Here is an 18,919-nt window from a genome sequence, read left to right on the forward strand (position 1 = left end):
GTTGGGTTGAGTACTGTACCTCTCGCCTTCTGGAGCAGAGGATGCTGTGTTACGGACCTTGGAAGAGAGCAAGCTCCCATCTGTGTGAGCAGGACCTGCAGTACTGGTCCTGAACTCATTTAAAAGGGTTTGTTGGAGTGGAGGATCAATGCTGTTTCCCTGGATTTGCAAGCAGAGGGTTGTGAGCCAGCACTAGCGATGCAGACAAACAGGGTCTGCAGGGCAAGAACCACCAACAGAGCAACTTCAGATGTTAAGCCCGTTATAGTAAAGGGATTATGTCGCAGAATGCAGACTTTGCAGATGTACAGGAAACCCGAGAAAAACATCACAGATGAAATTATAACCAATGCAAGGAAAATCTGTGAAGAAACACACTTCAAAACTTTTGAGTAAGAAAAAACAGGACATTTTAAAAGCACTCAATTTCTAGAAAGTTCTGAATTCCAGCCCTTTTGGAAATCAAGCCTTTTTATTGTGTAGCACATTTTCAAAATCAGACAAAATGGTTCTTTAACCTCAGCTTGTTTGGATGCTGCAGCAAACTGAGCAAAAGCAGAATTTATTAAGCAACTTCAGTTTTTCTGCATAGTTATGGGGGAAATACGTATCTGCCCAGCTTCATAAACGTTTCATCAAGCTAAGATGGGGCTTATCAGTCGTAATTTCAATTTGTTCTTGAAATGACAGACTAGAGATTAAAAGATTGCTTCCCATTGCATAAATGCGATGCCTAACAGCCTCCTGCTAGGAAATGGTAGGTCAATGATAGGTTGAGAAGCCTTAGTAGTTTCAAAATAAAACAAAAATAAGTTCATGAAGTGAGCGATACGATGCAGTTGGCTGGAACAGCCAAGGTCCAGAACATGGGTTATATCCTTAACTTGAGTTTTGACTGTCAGATATAACGGTGTTATCACTGCTCCTCTCATGGCAACATTTTAGGTTTTCAGAGGAGGGATCAGAGTTAGAAGAGACTCATCATGTAAACCAGTCGTGTGGCAATAAGTGGGGTGTCACCTTCGAGAATGAAAAATCCAATGTCGGGGAAAAGTGCTGCTGCTACAAAATACATCTGTCCTGGGAGCCACGAGTGCTGAACTCGCTCCTTCTGCGTGGGAAAGCAGGCAAGGAGAGAAAGAAATTGTAGCATTGTTATGGTGATTCATTATTTCTCCAGCTCTGACCCCCCTCAGGGCATCTCCTGGTGATTCTTCTCCCTCCGTGATTCTTCCCACGCAAGACCTTCTGAAATATCCCTTCTAACAGTTTATAGTGCTGACACCAACACAGCTTTTATGTTTGGCAGCTGCTCGGAGTCTTCTCCATTAACTGGGGCCCATAAGGGACCACTGGTTCATATTAAATTAGGAGAGAGAGAACTGGACTGCATGAGCATTTTACACCATCAGCTTGAACTACATCATCAGTCCCACTAGTTATTTAGGAAAGGTTCTTCTAATGAGCGAAGGTGTCTGGGTTTGTTTTGGCTGTTGAAATTCTATTATAGGTACAGAACAAGAGATTCGTGAGTGGAGAGTGAGAGGCTCCCTGGCAAAAACACTCTGAAAAGAAAAAAAAACCTTTTGACCTTAAAGAAAATGTAAAGCTGGAGCAATTCTGTCATCTAACAAAAAAGCCGTGACAAGGCTAGGGGTCAAGGGGTGATCGGGAAGACTCATTCACCTCCTTAGATGCAGTTAAACCTGTTAACAATATAGTAGATCTGTTGAAGGACAAGCCTGGATGATACATATAGGACACAGAATAACATAATGCAAATCTTTTACATGATGGCATAAGCGCATTAAAAAAAAAAAATCTTTCATGAAGAAAAAAATATTTGCACCAAACCAGTAGCATATCCTGGTATTTACTAGCCGTACCAACAGGAGCTGCTGCCGGCCAGGTGGACGACACTTTGGCAGAGCTTCTGCACACCATGGTCAGTCAACTCCCCATGAGGTGCTGCAGCTGCCTGGAGAGACTTGGAAGAATGCATTGACTTATGTGGCAGGGGGCAATCATGAGTTTCGTGGTTGGGAGGAAACACAGAGCCGGTAACCTCACAGGGATGTTTTAGACTCTCTTCCCCGTGCCTATGATGTTTATGCACTTAAGCTTAGCAGTTATCAGTCAGCACATGAGAATGCATAAATAAAATATAACCTGTTCTTCATCCCCACCTCAAAACTTAATTTTTCATTCTGCACACAGTATTATCCATGCCCACAGGTCTGTGGGTCTTTCTCTGCTTAGCAGATGACTGACAGCACATGCTTTTTTCTCTACACATATATTTTTCATGCCATTTCAGCTGTAGAAAAGTCACTTTCTGCTGCAAACATAGAGGATTATACTGTTAACTTGAAAGATTGTCCTAGGTAGTTTTTCATCTGTACAACAGTGGGATAAAATGTTTTCAAGAATCCAATCAAACCATGGCAGAAAACCAGGTCCAAATGTTGTTTAAAAGGAGATCAAATGTTTTATTTTAACTATAGCAGGAGCAGAACGGAAATGAGAAATTCAGAGGTGTTCCCCTGGGCGCATGATATTCATGTGAGCAAGTTTTCATTATATTAGTGATTTCAGGAGAAGACAGGGAAGATATATAAATGACTTTTCAGTTTGCTATGAAGGGAAAGTAATTTTACTGGGCCAGGCCTATACTATGCTATTTAAAAAAGAGGGTCAAGGACTCTGAGAAAGACCTGCTACATTCAACCACAGCAACGTATATAAACTGTGCCCACACAGCCGGTGAAGGAGCTGCATGGCCCAGCATCCCTGAATGTCCCAGCTGGAGGCTGCCTGGGGTGCACCATGGCTCCCACCTATGCAGTAAAGTTTGTGTTTCATGAAAACAGGAGATGGAGAAGGAAAGAGGGTGAAGGTCAAGATGCAGTCAGCTTGTGTACCCAGACCCAGGAGATGAGAAATTGTTTGAGAACCCATGGTTTGCATGTAGTATAAACCCACAATGTTAGTCTTGTCCTGACCAATGCTGGGACCAGTATAAAGCCAAAAAGAGTTTTGGTTTCTGATGCTGGATATAGTGCTACAAGTCTCAAAAGAGATAAATTTTTTTGTTGTTCTGCTCCAAGGACAGTGAGAGATCTGGCTTCAGTTTCTTCATCCTTTAGGAAAGCCTCAGAGCCAACAAAGTTCATTACGGAAGACATTTTCCATCCTCACTGGAGTTCTCTGTGTGGGATATGCTCTTATATTATATACAAAGATATATATATAAAAGATATATATATAAGAGCATTATATATGCTCTTATATTATACAAAAATACAGGAGAGACATCTGCACATCACATCCCGGATAAAGTCTAGAGAAATCACCTCTGATTCCTGCTAGAGACTGAACCTCTTCATTTTGAGTTAAATCCTATTGCTGAGAACCTTTTGTGGATGAGGAAGATCACACTGAGAAGTGACTTATGATTAACCTGGTCTACCCTTCAGACAAGAAAAGGTCTCACTTCTATGCCCTTTTTTCTAGGCCCAGTTATTATCATAGAATCATAGAATAGTTTGGGTTGGAAGGGACCTCTAAAGGTCATCTAGTCCAGCCCCCCTGTCGTGGACAGGGACATCTTCAACTAGATCAGGTTGCTCAGAGCCCCGTCCAACCTGACCTGGAATGTTTCCAGGGATGGGGCATCCACCACCTCTCTGGGCAACCTGTGCCAATGTTTCACCACCCTCAGCGTAAAACATTTCTTCCTTCTACCTAGTCTAAATCTACCCCCCTTTAGTTTAAAGCCATTCCCCCTTGTCCTGTCACAACAGGCCCTGCTAAAAAGTTTGCCGCCATCTTTCTTATAAGCCCCCTTTAAGTACTGACAGGCTGCAATAAGGTCTCCCCGAAGCCTTCTCTTCTCTAGGCTGAACAACCCCAACTCTCTCAGCCTTTCTTCACAGGAGAGGTGTTCCATCCCCCTGATCATTTTTGTGGCCCTCCTCTGGACCCGTTCCAACAGGTCCGTGTCTTTCCTGTGCTGAGGGCTCCAGAGCTGGACGCAGTACTCCAGGTGGGGTCTCACCAGAGCAGAGTAGAGGGGCAGAATCACCCCCCTCAACCTGCTGGCCATGCCTCTTTAAAAACAAGTCATTCTGTTTTGCTTTTCTGAGGCATTTGCGTGGGTCTCACTGTTCACTGGTAACGTCTAATTGGACGTTAGAAATGTAGTGTCACCACCTACTCAGTGATGCTGAACAGCTCTGGGACAAAGCCTGAGAATACTACTGTTCTTGGACCACAGTCCTTGACCACTGTGTCAGATATGCAAATAGGGATCAAACAGTTAACCCAGTGTGCATTTGCATTTCACACTGCAACTGGCTTAAAGGAGCAGAATCTGAAAATATTAAAACCACTCAAATTATTATCTGTGATGGCACCAGTGTAAAAGTCTCTAGAAATAATCTATACGTAAGAAAGTGTTCTATGTTAAACATGGAGACTTGGACCAAGTGCAGCATTAAGGCATTGTTGGCTGTGTCTACAGTGCTCTGAGAGTCTGAGAATGACTGAAGCATGTAGTGCACAAGAATATGCACTTTAGCAGCCCATTGCCTACAAAACGTACAGTTCCTGGCAGGAGGTGGTGCCAGACACGTTGAGGAGGAAGCTTGACTTAGTTACCTTACAGAGTTTTTGCCTGAACATCTTTATTTGTTAAAGGATGGAATGATTTTAAGTTTTGCTTCCCATCAGGATCCAGTGCTTGACCAACATCCAACCCTGTGGGCTAGAGTCCAGCTCAGACTGTATTTGCGTCCAAGCAAGGCAGACCTATGACTGAAATACAGAGAGGTACTTACATTGACTCATCAAGTAGTTATCCAAATATCTAAGTACTTCCTTGGAATATTATGGCACTTAACTGTGGCAACTCATTCTTCAGACGTCAGTCTACAAACTGCATTTTACAGGAATTGTTTGGCTGATATTTTAGCTGGAGGCAACCCAGTTCTCTCCTCTGCCTTTTCAGTTTTCCAAATCGTTGTGTTAAAAACAAATTGCTCCAAACCTCCACTTAAAGATATATTTCCTGGTGAAATAAGTTCTGTAGCAATGGACATGCATTATTTTATGAGAAATGGTAAATAAAAAAAATGCTATATTTTGTACTTTCTCACAACAGGTAAGAGTATGGCTTTGCAATTTTAGTTTGGTTTAATGTACAAATTACTTAAGAATTATTGTATTCCCCTCTCATTCACGGGGAACTGGAAGCACACAGAAAGGGTAAGAACAAGCAGTAAGGAAACAGAATTTGAGCTTTCTGACTTGCCATCCTGGACCTGAGTGACTTGCAGTGCTGGTCCTCAGCCCCTGGAGATAATCTGAATGCACCCTGCCTGTCGCCAGAGTCATGCAGGTTCAGTGTGTGACAGTTCTTGAATAATGATTTGAGAAATGATCCAAAGCTGGTTGCACAAACCTCATCATATTTCATGCAGACAGCTGCCAGTCTCTGCACTGTTTGCTGTTGTCATTTGTGTCTTCTGTCACCTAGATAAGACACCACCAAAAATAAATAGTCAAATCCATAGAACAGAAAAAATGTGATGGCTCTGCAAAGCTTGCTGTGTTTTTTTCTCTCCATGTATATATATTGTGTTATTCTTTCCCTAAGCTCTAAAGGAAAAGAACAAAACCACAGACGTACTCTCCTTTTAAACAGCCTATAAGAAAAATATTATTAGGTACCCTTAGTTCAAATACACATAGTCACGTTTTTAAGTTAAAGATTAAGCTTCAGTTTGGAGAGAGGTTTTAAAAATCCAGGATCTGTAACATCCCGTGTCTTTTAAATAATATTTTCACTGCATTAGCAATGGTCTTAGATCTATACGGCAATGTGTTCAGAGAAATCAGGCTGCTCTACGTGGGGTTCACTGCTAGAGTAAAAGTGGCCCGGTTTTCTCAGACATCGACTGACTGCAGCCCTCTCTGAAGAAGCGAGAGCTCTGTGTCTGAGCCTGTATTTATGCGGGTATCTATATCTAGATTTAGGAATGCATTTTTAGCAGCCAAGTGTGAACATTTTGGAAATGTAAAAACTGCTGCTGGCAAGAGGTAGAGAAGAGGAGAAAATCTGAGTTTTGTCAGTCATCAGTGAGATGTAATTGACAGACTGACCTTATTATTTCATGGAAAATCATGTAGTAAGGGACTGATTCTATCTAGATCTTGTAGCGATGCAGATAGTGTGAGACAGAAAAGCCCTATCCACAGGATAAGGCCAAGGGTCACGGGAATGCAGCATTTCTTCCTTGCTGATTTCTCCCTGGGTTTTACCTGTCCACAAGGGAATATGAAGCAGAGTTAGAGGCAGGGCAGAACTGCATTTTTTCTCTGTCCTAATTTGTGTTTGACAATAATGATGGCTAGTCACTGACAGGGAGCTATGCTGCATCTTTCCCAAGAATTACAGAGCTACTGCTCTGGATGTGCATATTGGATCAAATTCCTGCCAACAAGTCCTCTACTGGATTTCAGCCACAGCACAAGGACCGCTGCTGGCTCCCCTCGTCCCAGTGTCTCAGGAAAGCCCAGAATAACCACAGCCCAAATTCAGTCCTAATTTGTTATTTACCTTATGATATCCTCCAGGAAGACCTGAATGACCCCAGAAGTACTATCATCACTCTACTGCTTATCAGGGCTCTTCAACTCAGTGACATGGCTGCATCAGTTCTATTTTGTCAAGCCAGCTCCTTCAAGCATTAGCATGGGGATCGTTATGCTGTGCATAGCTCTGAAAGCATGATGGATGCTTGCCTTCCTCAGACAAAGAGCAAAACAAAGCTTGAGGCTGGATGTGACTCCTTCCTGGCCATGATAATTGAACGACAATGTTGGCACAAGAACAAATGTAATAAAAAAATAGTGGCCAATTTAGGACAGAAATTCAAAAGTGGTGTGGATCATGAGAGCAGTGAGGTTTTGGAACAGCTGCCCAGAAAAAAAGGGAGCAAAAAGTCCTTATTAGTTTTAAGAGGGACTTTATTCCTGCTTTTATAAAAGAGATTTTAAGATGTGATTTTCTGAGCAGGCAAAGACTTGGTCCCTTCCAGTCATATGTGCTGTGTTGGGAGATCTCCCTTCCCTCCCAATCCCCACATTTATGTGGCCATTTTCCAGGTGCAAGTTTGCCTCGTGCTCTGATAAACCCTGTGTTTACGTGCACAAATGACACATTCTCCAGGCAGCCAAGGCTGGCACAAGCCTGGTCACTATATATACGTGTCATGCTGCTGCTCACCTCTTGCACGGCTTCAGCATCCCTTGGAGGAACTCTACTGTTTAATTAAATGTAAATCTGCAGGCAAGGTTTAGCTATTATTTTGTGCTTGCATCTCTGTTACCTCTTTTATCTGGGTCAAAGTAAACCCATTACCCTGTATATTCTGTACATGGTAGGAATATTTACCTAACATAAACTGTAACTCTTTAATGTTTTTTAAATGATGTACTGATTTGCCTAACCTTGGGGTCAGTGTCATTTCTAGCCATGTAGATGAATCCTGCAACACTTCTTGTATATTTTGATAGCAATGTTTCAGAACCAAAAAAGAGATGCTCTGCTGTGCCAAAACTGTCCTTGGGACTTTCCCCAAGTTCAAGACTTGCACAGCAGTGCTATATGGGTGCCAGGCCATACTATCCTTCTGATGTAGGACAGGCAAGGGCTATTCTTCTGAGCAGCTTCAGGAACCCTCGCACGTTCACCTCTGTCCAGACTGTTCCCAATGGGCGTTTGTACAACTCTCAGTCTTGCCAACTCAAATGTAAGAGACATTCTCTGTGAAACATCTATTCCCATTTCAAAGTTGAGTGACGACAGACAGAGGCAACCCATGGAAGCTGGCTTTGCACAGGCAGTCAGTCTGTGGGGACTCACTCATATCTCAAAGTTCATTGCTGGGAGGTGTGAAATTAAACTTTACATAGGAAAAGGCAGCTGGTTTTCTTCCTCAGGGACTTGTCAACTGCAGATTATACAACCTATTTTGCAAATGATACTACTTAGACGTATTTATCATGTGCAAGTTTGTCCTAAAATCTAAAATGTGTCTTCTCTACTTCTATTTAAATTGATTTTTTGCCTTGCTCTACCTTCACAGGCTGCCTAGAAAACCACACCAAACTCTTTTCATATTGTTCAATTATGTCCTCATTTAGATGTCTCATTTCTATACATAATTAATCTAATTTTCTTATTTTTTAGGTTTATATTTTCTAAATTTCAAATAATTTCTGCTGTTCTTTGAATGCAATTTCTTCTAGAGTCTTTCTGGGTACCAAAACTAAGCTGCCTAAGCTGTAATTCTCTAGATCACAGTTTCTTCCACTTTTAAAAAAATTCTTTCTTTTTATAATATTTGTCCTTCTCCAGTCTTCTGGGACTTCACTGTTTTTTGAAATGCATTTTTTTGTTAAAAATCATAATTATTCAAGCACATACAGTTTGACCAGTTCCATAAGGAATCAAGGGTATGTTAATCTTGTGCTTTCAGTTTGAATATATCCCACTCACCTAAGCAGTCTTTAATCTACTCTTTCCCTCTCCTGATGTGGACTTGCCTCCTCAGTATTCAATAGCTGTTTAAATAACAATCGATATGAATATTTTTGTGAAAGCTACACCAAATAGGTCCTAAACAGTTTAATCTTCTTCCTAATGATTATTTTCTCTTCCTTTCTCGTAAAAGATATATGGGTGAAAATGTAGTGTATTACTTAACTTGTTATGCATTTAGCCAACATTAGTTTTAGTTGCAATTTTTGCTCCTTTCTCTCTGAAATTAATTTTACCCCTCTGCTTGTGGCAATCAACTATAGATATCTATAGTTACTAGCACTGTTTTCACTTTTTATTTCTCTCTGATTTTCTGGTTCTCCAGGTATGCCTCATCCAGCCCAATTAGCCGCTATGGCATTTTCCTGTTTTTGTTCCACAGGAGGACAGAATGGTGTTGTGGCCTTGATATTGCTTTGTATACGAATTGCCATCTCTCCTGAACTATTTTTTCCCCTTGGAATTCTTCTCCATGGGCACCTTTCCTCCCAGTCTGGAGGCTGTTACGTTGGTTGGCCCTTTTGAAGCACATTGCTAGCAGTCATCATTTGCTCAGATTCATTCCTTCATCTTAGAACCATGAACTCTATCAGGGCAAGATCATTTTCACTCAGATTGCTTTTTGTAGATTTTTTAAAAAGTCCCGATCAAACACAGTGAAAACCAAGCCAACCAGGGACGCTTTTAGAGCCTCTGAGCTCTAGGACAGAGAGAGTTGTGCCCCAAGCAGTCCAAGGTGTCATTGTGCTGAGTTGTGCCATATTGCTTTTTCTGTGAATATCAGGAAGAGGAAATGTGCCAAGAAAGCAACAATAGATGCTCGGGTTTTGCAGCTGTAAGTGCGACAAAGGGAACATAAAGCAAATATGCTGACTATACAGAGGAATATGTATAACATGAGTCCCACTTTCAGAAGGGCTATGAAATGCAGGACATTTGTGCTGATGAAGGGAAGGGGTGGCACAACGGTTTCAGCAGCAACAGCTTTATGAGCAACGCCATCTCCCTTGCAGAACTGACCTCCCTGTCATGTGTGAAACCTCAGCTCTCCATGGCAAAGCCAGGCAATTTTCCAATTGAATGGTGTTCAGGTCAGTTACCCTTTCTCTTCTTCCTTTGGTCCCCTTTTCTATCCCTTGACATTCTTCAAGTAAGGGGTTGCTTATTTCCCTGCTGTCTTTAAATGCACAGGGTGCTAGCAGCCCAGCTTGTTCCTTGTGGAGCTCTGGGAGAAGAAATCTTCATCAGATGCATTTTTTTTGCTCTGGTAAGCACTCATCTGTTACTGAAAGAACTATCCTTCACCTGACTAAATTGAGTCGCCAGCCATCAGCAATTGCAAAGACATAAGGAAAAACTACATTCAGGAAGTGTTGCAAGCAGCAAATAGATAAATTTGGAATAAATAGTACCAACTATTTTGCTCCCCAGATATTACCTCCTTTCTATTCTTCTTCCTCCACTTCCACCACCATATCTTACTTGTTGGTCACTGATGTGTTTCATGCCCTCAGGTAGCAGGGCAGTTCATTGATAACATGGCATGAACTCTCTCCTGTTCAAGTTTGTACACAGTGGTAATCGTGTGGTATCTGAGTATAGCCAACAACATTGAACAAAAATGCTGGTGCCCCAGAAAGTTGTATAAAGAGCATTCCCCCACAAATGTAGCAGATGAAAAAGTGTAGAAATTAGATGATTTTTTTTCTGTTTTCAATTGTAAAAACTGTCTCAGAGAAAAACTGTTCTCAGACCATCCCTATGCAGGGGTGCACAAGCAGGCCCTTAGCACCCATTGTTGGGAACAAGATGCCAGCAGGTCTCCTCTGGTTGAATTATGGCTGTTTGCAGAAATTTCAAATGTCTCTTCTCTAGCACTGGTGACAGTGCCAGCTACAGCCGATCAGAAAGTTTAATGAAAACTGCTGAAAACCTCGTGTGAGTTTTCTTTCTGGAGAGGGCTGGCTGTCAAAGGCACAAGGTCCCTAGCACCAGGGCAGACCCTTCCCACCTGCCCACAGTCTGAAGTGCTTGAAACCCTTGCATTTTTCTATTCTTTTTACTGGCAATAGATATGGGATAATTTTACATTCTTAACACAGCTATAGAAACCTACAACTTAGCTCTTTTAAAGCTTTTCTGGAAAGAAAACAGGTAGATGGAGGCCTGCCATGCCTTGCCAAGGCAGGGTGGTGCCCACACATATCATCTCAGCTTTTATTTTTATAGCTGTGTAAGATAAGCAGACTGTCCCAGTGAAACCTGCTATTGCCACGGTGTTTCTCAACATGAATACAACCCAGGTATTTTTATTTGGTCAAATAAATAATTTGTATAAGCATGTGTGTGTGTATGCCTATGATGTATTTACTGAAGTGGTTGCTGCTGGTGTTTATTCAGCTAAATACTATTTATGCTTCGGCATAAAAAATCATTTTATGCCCATTACAATCTCCAGCTCCAAACCTATTAGAATAAGCATCTTGACATTTAGAAGAATAAGCATGTCTGTGAATACAATATCGTCATAGACCTTAGAGAAAGCTGAAAATATTTAAAAGGAAGAAGAACAGCTGCTTTAAAGTGGAAAGGTGGGAATTAGTTCTTTTTTACACAATAGTTTCTGACTTTGTGTCTGCATTGTCTCAGCACTAGACTATAGATCTTAACACTCAGTGTTAGATCCCAACCGGGTCTTAAGCATTGCTTATAATTCTTGTGTACAGAATAGTTTCACAACTTGAAATGAATATTTTTGCAGCTGTAAACTTCTTTCTTTAGATATGTCTCTCTCTCTTAATGTCTATTTCTTCCTAATAAATGAAAGCAGCAGCAGAAGCACAAACGCACTGCCCTGAGACCTCTAGTAAAAACTGCTTCAAACTATTTCAGCACACACCCTGAAATAAAGCCTACAGTGGCCCAGTTTCCGACTCAGCACTCATAAGTACTTTAGCCCTGTGAGCACCGGATATATTTGGGAAAAATCTGCACTACTCCAAGTGCAGTGATGCACAGTGAGAACCCAAACCAAATTCCTTTTTGTTCCCAAGATCTCCCTTAAAGTAAAGACACAAAGGATGTGTAAATGCTGGGAACCAACAGGGTATTGCAACAAATATGCCACAGAAGAGTCCCTTTTTAGGAGGGGGGAGAGTTTAGCAAAATTTTCATACCACAGAGATAACTATTTGCATGAAGGAAAGTAAGATTCAACCATGGTAAAATGAACCACTTAAAAAAAAAAAAGAAAAAAAAGGGAAAATGTTCCAAACGCCCATACTGAATATTTACCTTTAAACAGTAAAATACATCACGAAGCATACCCTGATTCAGAGCAGAAAGAACCATGCCTCTAAAGTAAACTCTCTTTCCTGGCTACTGTAGCTGCATAAACTCTATTTTATATCCAGATGACAAGATGAAGAGCTTACCGGTTTCCAGATGGACACAGATTGGGCTCAATAGCAAAACACTGTAAACTTTGTCAAGTTTCAAAAACAAACTAGTGAATTTCAAAATCAGCTGTCTGTCTGCATCTCACTGAACTTTGAAGAGATCCGGGCTCCTCAAGGTCTTTTTCTCAATGGTGCTTACCGCAGGCTCCTGTCTCAAAGGACATCTATATGGTGGCGTTTTCAGAAGTACCTTATAGGCAGAGGTCCACACAGATTGCTGAATTCTCCCACCAGCTTGCAGGCCATACTATGATGGGTAAGCCTATTCTCTTCCAATGGCTGATATTCCCATTACAAAAGCATTGATGTTTCCAGTGTCAATATTTGCACAGGCCCTCTTGCATTTTAGAAAGTCCCCTGCTTTTCCCCTTCAGCAATGCCTTTCACATGCATATTGTTTTCACATCCTCTACTGAGTACTTTTGCTCTAGTCTGTTTTACAAATGCAAATTCTTGGCAATGATATTAGTTGACACCTGAAAGTATATTTTCCTTTGACTATGTAACATCCATTGAACCTTGGGGAAAAATAAGCAAATAATCTTATATCTTTAGCTGTCTGTATCAATTTGTGCAAAGCACAGATAACAAGGTTATTTATACATGCATTTGGCAGGACAAAGGATTCCTATTTTTGAAGCATGGGAGAGATAGGAAAAAGTGCTACTTCCTTCATTTGATGAACTATGTGCCGGTAACATGTTGTCTGCCACTTCCTCCCCACGACTGCGCATAGAGCCCGGCCCAGCAAAACCTAAAGAATTGACTCAGGATGCCTCATTCCTGCACTTTACGGCTGAGCTGTTGGTGCCAGGAGACTGACACAGTCATGTTGGGGGAGGGAAAAGCCCACCCAGAAAGCAACTACTATTACTGCGTGTTAAAAAATGAAAAGCCTGACACATTACTGTACACAAAATAGACTGTGAGATGAAACACCCAGTCTTCAGCACAGGTCCTTCACTCACTTATGTGACAACCTGTGATAGGAGAAAGTTGACATCAGAGGTATAAATTCAAGCCACAGAAACAGCAGACTTGAGACCAGGTGTCAAAAGAACTTCTTTACTTGATATGCAGCAGAGTCTAGATTCCACATTTGGGATTTATTTTGATCTTCTCACATCTAGCTGATGATTGAAGTAACTTGCATGCTTTACCAGATGAATGACTCCTGAAAGCTACATTTATTTATAAGACATTACCTAAAAAGACATCATTCTTTTTGTTGATTATTCATTTTGTAAGCTGCTTGGAGTGGACCATAGAGTAAGTGCCGTTTTTTTCCTTCCAACATCACACACATAAGAAAGGAAGTTTTTTTCCCTTCTTTTAAATAGCAGAACAAACACTGAGAAACACATCCACCTAAGGTTTTATAACAAATCTGGCATTTTGCCCAATTACACTGCAAATTTTCCCCAGACTGCAGAATTTTTAAATATACTCACACAAAAGTTGAGAAATTCAACTAATCACCTATCCAATAACCTGCACCTTGGACACAAATACTTTCTGTGGGATCCTTTTACTTCATGAGGAGGTGATACAGGCAGTCCTGGTTTGCCTGTTTTACAGTATTTCGTCTCAGTTGGGCTATTGGAGCTGCCTGTGGCTGTGCGGTCACTCCCACGGTCTTCTGCGCAACATTTACAGCTGCCAAAATAGTCCTCATACCCTTGAGCTAGCCTCTTCTCCCTCCCTACCTATTTTTTTCTGATACCCTTAGCCTGACCCAACCTCTGTGTTTTCACAGGGCTTTTAACTACCAGCCTGAGGCAAGCTGGAAGAAGCAGAGGAAGGAAGGGAGTAGACCAGGAAGCCACTAAACCAATTTCCCATTAACCAAATGAGCAGTCCTGTAAGTTTTCCACCTTCTCTGAAGCCTATCTGAGGTGACGAAGATGGAGATGTGAAAGTCTCCCATAGCTTTCTGTAGGTCACTCAGCAATTCATGGCTTATTGTGGCTTCCGGACAGTGTCCAATACTGATTTTTGTTAGCAGGGCCGTATCTCAAGCTGCTAGTTTTCAGCCCTGGACTATGTGCATAGCAGAACAGAGAGGCACAGCATGGTCCCAGCCTGAGGTGCACCGGGCTCTGCTTTCTTCCCTTCACCCATTCAAGTGATCCACGTCTGGCTGAATGTCAGGGTCCCTGTAACTCCACCATGTGCCCCGTTAAAAGCCTGGTGTGTACCACAGCACATATCCATCTGCTCGAGGCACCATGAAGTTAATTGAGTTGTGACCTATGAGTTGACTTAAATGTCCATTCCTGTTTCCACGTTGCCCTGCATGATTGAGCGGAGGGGAGTGCCTCCACTAGAAAGATCAGATGAGAAGCCCCCGTGTAATTCAAAGTTTTCGTTCCTAGCTGTACTGACTTGTATTTACTGTAGCTCTCATTTTTGAACTGATGTGATTCCTTTTTCTTTTTTAATTAGACCTTGTTCTTAAGTAGGCCACGTATATACTAGACTATCATCTGATAAAATGAACAAATTGCCTCTTTAAAAGGAAGATGATCCCCAGGATAAAGGAATTAGAGAGCTAATGAAAGAAAGCTGCAAATGTGATAAAGGCAGGCTGATATCTACTAGCTTGTTCCAATAATATCACAACATCAATGTTGCTGTCAATCTCCAGCAACATTGCTCTAAACAATGCGGTAGTGTTGTTTTTTAGGAAAAGGAAGCTAAAAGGAACATCCTCTCACTTTAAAATAAAATGCATCCATTTCCATTTGGAATTCATGCAGTACTTGAGAGTTGAACCTATTTCATAAACAGATTAAATTTATTTTAGAAAGCAAATTTTTTCTAGACTTAAGCATAGATTTGCACTTTTTTTGCAGAGACCAAGAAAATAACAGCATAAAGATATCACTTCTCAAGTTAATTTTTGCCATGTTTTGAATTTTGCATTTCACAGGAGAAAACAACAAGATTTTTGTGGGAAATGGATGCTGACTGTCAAAAACTAAATAGGATTTATTGTTCAGGATGAACACAAAGGAGCTCTGTGGAACTGCTAGGCAGACAAAGAGTTGCTCAGCAGTTTCATGTCACATAATTTATGTGTATATATACACACACATATGTATGATTCATCGCCATTTCCTAAAAAGATGAAATGACATAGTAAATCCACATTGCTGGATGAAAGGTGATACTTTTCATTAGCATGTAGTACAACCTCATAGAAAATTATCACCATTAAAAGAAAGTCATTCTAAGAAAATCTATATAAAATACTGTTTTTCTTGGACAAACAGAAACTATTCCTCACTAGAAGCTCTGGAAATCTTTCTGGGAAAAAAAGGTCACCTTATTCCCTCATGCTGAGCAAGACTTACTAAAAACTAATCCAAAATGTCTTTCCTAGTCTCTCATCCATGTCAGAAATGTTTGACTGTCGGTTATACATCCTCTGGAATTTAGCAGTTCATTCATTATATAGGCAGCTCCAGGTTCTTGCACTCCTGAAAGCAAAAACTAATTGCTCTCCATCAATCCATGCGCAAACCCCAGATTTTCCTCTTCAACTTTTGCACCTGGTGACAAAGTCAGTTTAAGAAGTTCTTGGACCTCCACTTCCTTGGGTGCTCCCATTTCTTCCCCGGTGCTTCATTCCTGCTGCCGCACCACACTGCCCCTTCATCTGCACTGGTGGGATGTGTGCTGGGAGCCAAGTTAGGCATGCAAGCTAGTTTTCTTTTTTTTTTAAATTTAGATATTTTAACCCATATCAGTCCCCAATCTGTTTCCCAGCAGGGTCCCTGGCAAAAAAGCAGCATTATAAAGGTCATATCCTACAATAGAAAGGCAGGAATGAGGGGCTAATGTGGAAAGAAATCTTGCAAGTGGCTGAGAAGCTGAATGCCTGAGTGTTGGGTTGTCCCTGGCAGAAGGTGGAGGGACACATCAGGGAATGAAGACAAAAGACAATTATGTTTTTAAAAAGTAGGGTCCCAGAGTAATACTCAATGAACCAGATTTGTTAAGTGCTATCATTTCTTTGCTATGCTTCATCATTAATGGACTGTGGGAACTATTTTTGACACCTGCCTTGTTAAAAGAATACACTCATTAAACAGGAAGGTGGCAAAGTGCAGCATTCCTAAAATAATAGCATGATGCCATTTGTATCCCAGGGGCTACAAATTATGGCTGGATTTCTATGGTGATCTTTGTAGTCAAACTTACTTGCAATGTTCAGATTTCGGGTAAAAGGGAAAAGTTTTCCTCCCATCTCCTGGGTACAAGGATGATCATCCACTGTATAACAAGTTTCAGAACTTTGTAACAGGCTCACTATGGAAATTGACTTTACTCGCTAGTCTGCTCAGCTGTGTCTGTCCGGGAGATGCATCAGAAGATGTCTTGAATTTGATTCAGGAGGCATAGCAAAAAGCATTGGCTGAACAGACTGACTCACTTTAGGGAAGTTACGGAGGTGAATTAGACCTCACATGTATTACAATAAATGCTCAGCACATGCAATGGACTAGATGGGAGAAATATTTCAAGTATAGCTTTATGTGAATCATTATATTTCACCAGGTGACTGATCAGCACATCCCCAAGGCTTTTCTGTGCCTTTAATATGTCCTACTTGTGATTAGATATAGCGCCATTCAAATAGAGAATAATTGGGTTCTTATTCTCTTTCCTCTTACATCAATGCACTCCAGGAGCCAATGGAGTCTGAGGGGTGTAAAGGTATTAGCTCTAATTCCCAGGCTTTCATATGAGTAGCCTCTTATTGAACCTTTACAGCAAAATAGATTATTTTCAAGTTTTATCCCCAGGATTATTTCCTCAGCTGCCCTCCTGGCTCTCGAAGAAATAGCTGTACCCAGCATAGATTCAAGCAGGAAAGGGTAGGCTTAAGCAGCCACCTCATGCTCTCTGAAGAGATCGCTGTCAGGATAGATATAGAAAATCCATTGTTTTTTTCAAACTGCAGTCAATAAGTTTTCACATTGAAGATGAATCTCTAGGAGCTACTGATGGGCATAGTAAAACTGGAGGTCATTAGTCTGCTTATGAGCAGGAGTCAAAGGCTAATAACTTTCTTCATGCTGGGAAGGACTTTCTGCTGCAGGAATAGACTGAGCTCTGCCTGAAGACCATGTTTTGTTTCAAAACCTACGAGTGCTCCTGTTCCTCCTGTTCCACTTCATGTCTGTTGTGTGTGTCAAGTTACACAGTTGCCACGATGAATAAGTTTGTAAAACAATCTCCTCCTGGAGGCTTCGAAAAAACATCCAAGTAATACCCTCATAAGGAGGGGGAGAGCAAGCAAGAGCAAGAGCTCTGAAAGGAAAAGCAGTTAGAGAAGTACTCACAGTGACCTGTGAGGGAGAAAACAATTGCAAGACACGTTGAGATGCACAGGAGGACGTAGGTGTCTGGAGCTTAGGCACGGTGGGGCTGGTCCTGGGGCAGAGGAGGGACATTTATCCCCCTCCAAATGGGCTGCAGGGGTCTGCACCGAGCACCTGGGTGACCCCAGGCTCAGTAGGCAAAGGTATCTCACCCAAGGAAGTGTCCACATTCCCCTGAGACCCCAGCCTCAGGGTGACAGCATTTGCCGTCATGGGCAGCGGTTCCGGTCTGACACCCTGCTCTGCCCGAGAGGGATGAATTCACCTCTAGAGCATTTGGCTCTCATGGGGGAGTGACTCGCTGGGTTTCAGCCAACCTGCTGCTCAGCTGGCTGAGCAACATGCACCCATGTGCCAGGGTCAGATCTGGTACCCTTGTGCAGGAGATGCTGGCTGAGCTGCGAGAGAGCTTCTCAATAGAGAAGAACCCATATCCCATCCCTGCTTCTGCCCAAGGGGGACCTAAACTCTGTTTTTCTGAGGAAATCTGAGAAAATGTCTCAAATCCCAGAGAAGAGTAACATGCCAGATTTAACTCTTCTGCCTGAGCTTTCTTCGTGGACAACTTCAGGTCCCATCCTCAGGAGCATCAACGTCGTGGAGCACCTCAGTGCTCTGTGTGGCACTCCAGGGGCTGCTGGCTGTACATCACTTTCAGCTCAGCAGCCTGTTTGCTGCTATTCAAGACATTGCTCAAGCAATGGGCCAAATATTCTTCTTGTACTTAGATTTACTCAACAGAAGATTCAATAACTGCACATACAGAGCTTTAACTCATCTGTTTCAGTGATCCACACAGCTATAAAGAGAATTAGAAAGCCTTCTTTTTTGGCCTAGGATTACCTGACTAATCCACAGCTGAGGTATGTCAAAACACAGATTCTTTGAGGAAAGAGAGATGTTTGCAACCGATTCAATAGGAATTTTCCATCAGCAGCATTTCCCTGTAAGAGTGAGCCCTGAGGACACATTTTAGATCCATCCTTGACACTGGGAATCTCCTAAGCTTCTGGGGACACCAGGTTTATCCTCCGGGACACAGGGACAACCCTCAGCTGGACTCATCGTTTTCGCTGCCGGTGTCAGAGAAACTGGTAGCAGCTGAGAAGTGCCTTTTTTCTCTCAGCTCATGAAATGCAGATACAGAGATGTGAAGTACAAGCCCACAAAAAGGGCTAACCAGAACTGCTTTGGAGTCATGGATCTGACAAAAATGTTCTCTTCATGCCAAAGGAAGTCTCCCTGAAGCACACTTTATTCTCAGTTTTAATAACTTATAAGTATTGTGATATTAGCCCCACTTTGTTATAAAAAGCACTGAAACACTAAACCAGAGCATAGAAGATTAGGAGATTCTCTTTATAAGAAAAATATCTATGCTAGTTCTCTGAATAATGTCTAGGGGGTTATTTTTTTAAATGACCTTGAGAATTTTTCTCTCCATTTTTGTTACATTGTGTTAATGT

The sequence above is a fragment of the Aptenodytes patagonicus genome, chromosome 2 (genome assembly GCF_965638725.1).
Source record: "Aptenodytes patagonicus chromosome 2, bAptPat1.pri.cur, whole genome shotgun sequence".
NCBI classification, from domain to species: domain Eukaryota; kingdom Metazoa; phylum Chordata; class Aves; order Sphenisciformes; family Spheniscidae; genus Aptenodytes; species Aptenodytes patagonicus.